This window comes from Echinops telfairi, unplaced genomic scaffold, assembly GCF_000313985.2.
Source record: "Echinops telfairi isolate 266 unplaced genomic scaffold, ASM31398v2 ScPeMD7_443;HRSCAF=831, whole genome shotgun sequence".
NCBI lineage: Eukaryota > Metazoa > Chordata > Mammalia > Afrosoricida > Tenrecidae > Echinops > Echinops telfairi.
In genome coordinates this window covers 3629683-3635434 of record NW_022104341.1, presented here as the reverse complement: position 1 = coordinate 3635434, position 5752 = coordinate 3629683, and the positions used below count along the sequence as shown (strand labels likewise).

General features: G+C 46.5%; 1 pseudogene; it reads right to left on the bottom strand.

The window, feature by feature from the left end:
* Nucleotides 1-4769: 4769 nt before the first annotated feature.
* LOC101651231 lies at nt 4770-5513 on the bottom strand (annotated as a pseudogene).
* Nucleotides 5514-5752: the final 239 nt, after the last annotated feature.

The following is a 5752-nucleotide window of genomic DNA, read 5'->3' as shown; positions in this document are numbered from 1 at the left end:
TGCTCCTCACGGAGTGTGGCTGGGGAAGGGACCCCACACACTTCTAACTCTTCTCCAAGATAGAGATCCCAAAGGAGACAGACAATGGTGTCCGTGGCTGTGAAGGTATATTCGTGCACGTGAAGGGATGTGCCCGTGTGTCACTTATTGGGTGTGGAAGAGGCTAGGGTGAAGAGGAAACAGCTGGTAAAGAAAGTTTGGTCCAATCAGGGACACTTTGATCAGGGCTCCTCTGGCAGTTTTTCTTGTCATATCCTCCCTCAGCATTGGAGGGCAATGGCACTCCCTCTCTGGACACCTTCCCACTCAGTCTCCTATTTTTTGCCCAAGGTCACCCCATGTCGTCGTTTTTTAGGTGCTTTGACTTGGCTCCACTTTGAGTTATTTATTCAGCATACAGATTGATTAAGTATGGTGAGAGGAGACAACCTTGAAGCACCTTTCTTGATTTTAGACCATGCAGTACTCTCTTTGTCGGCCCACACAGCTGCTTCTTGATCCACATACAGTATCTGCATGAGCACAATGAAGTATTCTGGGAGTCTTATTCTTTCAAGTCTATCCATAGTTTGTTATGCTCCACACAGTTGAATGCCTTTGCCTAGCCAGTAAAATTGTAGGCCATCTTTCTGGTATTCTCTGATTTCAGCCAAGATCCACCTGACATTAGCAACAATATCCCTTGTTTCACGCCCTCTTCTGAATCTGGCTTGATCCTCTGGCAGCTCTCTGTCAATGTACTGCTGCAACCTCATATAGACCCTATATATCTGAAAACCCCAATGCTTTTTCAACACCCCCCCCACACACAAGACTCTTCCCTGAACTCTTATCTCACAGCCATTGAATGTCCAACAGACCTCACACCTAGTCTTTGGCATCTCAGTAAATGGTCATTTCATTTCGCTAGATACTCAAGCTAAAAAACCGTGGTGTCCTGTTTGCCTCCTCTTTCCTCTTTATTTGACTCCATGAGTAATCCGTCAGCAAATTCTAGGGACCTTTCCTTCAAAATCTTACTGGAACCCAATAGTTCTTGCTACCTTCATCTCTGCTACCCTAGTGCAAGTCATCAATCTCTTAACTGCTTTTCCTAGCTCCACCCTTATACCAACCCCTACAGTCTACGGTCAACAGCAGCCAGTCATTCTGAAATGCATGCCAGATCCCAGGCTCCAAGTTCTCACTGAGGGAAAGTTCAAGTCCTTACCATGGTCTCTCAGGTCATGTAAAAAAACTTGGTTCATGGCTTCTCTGCTTTAGTCTCCTCCATCCCTTCCTCCTTCTTCACTTTGTTCTGGCCATACTGTCCTCCTTGTGATTCCTCAAGAATGCAACCCTCCTGAAGGCCTTTTCAAGTTCTAATCCAGACACAGGAGATGTTTTCCCCTGGGTATAGCAAGGCTCACCCCTCAGCTCTTTAGGGGTTTGTGTCATTTCCCCCCCACTAAGGCCTTTCCTAACCACTTCATATGTGTAAAGTTGATGTCCCACCCCAGAACTGACACCCCCTGTGCCCCTTTCCTGCATTTTCTTTTCCATATTGATTACCACCACGTGTTACTTGTATGTTTATTTAGTACTCTTCTCCTTTAGTTGAATATAAATTCTACTAGGGCATACTTATTTTTCTTCCTCTCGTTCCAGGCTACATTCTAGCATATAATAGGCACACAATCGATTTGAATGAATGAACAAATGCATGAGCAACGTTCTCCCTCTGAATCCCCACTGCTGTAAGGAACCTAAATGAGGCAGTGGGCGTCGCAGGCACATCCACAAAGGGGTTCTGTTCGCTTCTCACAGCGCTTCCCTCCGCTCAGAATAGCCTCCCCTCTCCTGGCCTGACTCCCGCGCATCCTTCCGGGGTCAGTTTAAACACCACACCTACAGCCTGGGGAACTCAATTCGGTTCCTCTGTTACATGCTGCTGTCGTTCCTGGTATTTCTTTTTCATAGCACTTTGCGTGCTCAGAATCTTATCATAAATTATTCATAGCTGTTGTTTAACGTCTGTTCCCCCATCAGGCTGTGCACAGCATGAGACAGGAACTGCATGAGGCTTGTTCTCCGTGCATGAGGCACGTGGCATGTGGCTAGGTGCTCCGGGGTGCTCACTTAGGATCAGGTGACTGTAGAGAGGCGAAGGGGTTACAATGTTCCTTGAAAGCTTGAAGGAGATGGTGAGATGCTTCTAGTCACATTATGGCTTGTGTTTCCTGGATTCAGACCTTCTGTGTGCCGGCAGTCAGAACCTACGACCAGTAGGGAAGACGGTCCTTGCTTCGACCCAGGCTTTCACAGGATCAGGTGGTCTGTTGCCACCGGCTGGATTCGGACTCAAGGCAACCCTGTGTGTTACAGGGTGGAACTGAACTGCAGAAGAGTGTTGTGTTGGTTGGTTGGTGGCAGTGGTGTTTGAGCTCTAGTCTTTATGGAAGCAGATCACCAGGTGAGCCATCTGTGATTGCCCTTCAAGATCTGATAGGGGGCTTCGAACCTCCAGCCTGTAAGTGAATAGTCAAGTGCAAACTGCTTGCACTGCCCCAGGGTCTTAGGCTGTCCATTAGGGATGCTAAGAATATATGCATTTTCCACTCAGTTAAAAAAGCACATAGTAGTAAATCCAGAAGAGTCCACTCACCCCGGTATCCTAATTTCATAGATAAGAAAACTGAGCCCCAGCGAGTTGAAATGACACAAATAATTCATGAGAGGACAGAGCTCAACAGTCAGAAATCCTGATGGCAGCAAGTGCCTCAATTGTGCTTTCCCTCCTGCCCCCAGACAATACAACTCCGAAAACAAGCAAACAACCCGAACGCAGCATCAAAATATAAAAGAATACACCTTTCAAAGTACGCTTAAAAACGATCATCCAGGACGATGTATTGTCCCTAGTAGCCCTACATCACTACTGATTTAATCAAAACAGATTTCTCAACCCCCTTTCTGGAGTCTTCCAGTGCACCCTGACGTTTTATTTCACAGTTTTGCAAGTCCAAGCCAGGTCCAACTTTCTGATTTAACTCAAGATTCTTCTCAAGCGTGGACAGAATTTTCTGCAGTGGTTTTCAAACTTCCTAATGCTGCAACCCTTTAATACAATTCCTCATGTTGTGGTCACCCCCAACCGTAGCATTATTTTTGTTGCTACTTCATCACTGTCATTTTGCTACTGTTATGAATTGGGCGACCCTTGTGAAAGGGTCGTTTGACTCTCAAAGGGGTCGCGACCCACAGGTTGAGAACCGCTGTTCTACAGGCTGGTGAAGGACACAGCGGAACCATGTTCTCTAGCCTCACTCTCGGTCTGCCTCTCCCCTGATGCTGCTCTATTGTCTAAGAAATTGTGATTCACTTCTCTCCAGTCAAAGGTTCCAACCGCCCCACGAACACGTTCTGATGCCCTTTTCCATTATAGACAGGCGGCTTTGCCTGCCATTTTCTGGTAAGTTGAATACACCCAAGGCACTTTCTGAATGGCACCTTCTTGATAGCTGCATCTCCCACTTGCTTTAGATACCAACCTAGTGAACAATATCTGTTACCGAGGAGAGCACACAGGAGGAAATGCCAGTGCTTGCCTGACCACCAGTTGCCGTCAGAGTCTGGACACACAGATGTGGTGAGCTGAAGATCAGGTGGGGGATAACATTCCTTACCTCTCCTCTGCTAACCCCCAGTTGGAGCCACTAGGAGCTCTTGCTTGAAGCACTGCATTACCTCCTCTCTGCTATCCCTACTCCGACTCTTGCCTCCACACCACACCACAGTCAATTCTCAACACAGCAGTCAGAGTCAGCTATTTCAAATAGAAATCTGATCATGTCCTAAAGTGCATAATGCCTCCCCATTTCTCAGAGTGAAGGCTGAAATCCTTGCCAAGGCTTGAGGACTTAGAGGCCCTAGAACACCCTCTGTGATCTGTCCTTGCTCTGCTTCTCCATTGCTACTTTCCCGGTCATGTTTTCCATTCCTCTGAAACGTACACTCTCTTTCCCAGCCACACTTGTCTTCTTGCTACTCATCAAGCACACCGGGTGCCCCTCTCTCCCGGCCCTTCCAATGGCTTTTCCTCTGGATAAATCCACTCACCTCCATGAGCCCTTCTCCATGAAGACTGACTGCCCTGGCAGACTCTTCAGTATGCCACCTGCCTCACACTCTCTCGTTTTGCTCTGCTTTTGCTTTTAATCCCAGCACTTCCCATCGTTTAGCACGACGTATTATCTACTTATTTATGGTGCTTATTGTTCACTATCTTCCCATGTAGGATATTAGCTCCCCGAGGGCCAAAGCCTGTTTGAATCCACCCCTTTTCCCAAAAGTGCATGGGGTGGGGGTGGGGGTACGACACCGTTGAAGGGATTGTTTAATTACTAAGGTCTAATAGTAGCGATGGAGTTCCTGGATGGTGCCAATAGTGACGCGCACAGCCACAGACAGACCCCACAGTCAGGAAAGTGCTAGAGAACATAGTTCTACGCCCTCACACGCGGGGTTTCTAGGAGTCAGAATTTACTCAATGCCAATTGTTTTTGTTGATTTTAGATTTTGTTGAAGTTGTCACAGTTAGTGCTGTTTTCCGTCCTGGAGCCGATTCAAGCCGTGACGACACCATGTATTACAGAGCAGCAGTGCTGCAGAGCATCTCCTGTCCCTCCTATAGCCTTTCCTTTTTCATTACATAAACTCTATTGATTGGGTCAGAGCATCAGACAAGTCTAAAGGAATCATCTAGACTGTAGCTGGACGCCTCTTAGAGCTTACTCATCAGCCTGCCAAACTGTTCCTTTTTCAGAAAGGTAGACACCATCCAAACACTCTCAGATATCCTTGTTGTTAACTGTTGTGGCTTGCTGAATTAAAGCAGCTGAATTTGATACAAGCTCAATGTCATTTCCTTCAAGAATTAACTCATCTTTCTGGGCTTGAGAAACGGAACAGGCAACACCTGTCCTCATGCGAACCCTCCAGATGTATTTTTCACATAAGAAATTATGGATTTCCACAAGAGACCCATTCTCCTGACTAACCAGGTCGATGGGGAAGTGGGCACACACAGACCTCATCTCGTATCGGAAGCCCAGCGTCACACCCTTGATCATGTTCTGTACATGACTGCAGATCGTGTAGACAATCCTTTCTATTTCCCCACCACTTGTCAACTTGAAGCCTCTTCTTCTTCTTCCCGAGGAGGCTGAGTTCTATGTGACTGAAGTCCCTCCACAGGGTTCCTCTGGGGCCCTTCACGATGACCGTGCGCCCCTTCAGAGAAATATCCACATTCTCTGGAATGTCGACAGTCTGGTTGCTGAGAATGGTCTTCCTTCTCGCAGTAGATGCGGCAAAGAGGGCCCTCCTATAACCTTTAACGGAAGTAGATCACCAGCACTACTACGGTACCATTGAGTGGGTTCAAACCACCAACCTTTAGCTTAGAAGTTGAGTACAAACTGTTTGTGCTACTTACAGCCAACACGTTTGAACACTCACTCTATGCTAGGCATTGTTCTAAGATTTATTTCGATTCATTTACTAGAGAAAAATGCTGAAAGAAAGTTTGAAGATCTGTCCTGAAGTACAGCACTGTGAGTGATAGGTTAACGTCCATATTTCTATAGGGCAGATGAGTAAATGCAACTATTATGCACATTTATACACCAACTGCTAATGTTAAAGAGGAAAAGATTGAAGACTGTTGCCAACTTCTTCAGTTGGAAATGGATCAAACATACAATAAGGATGT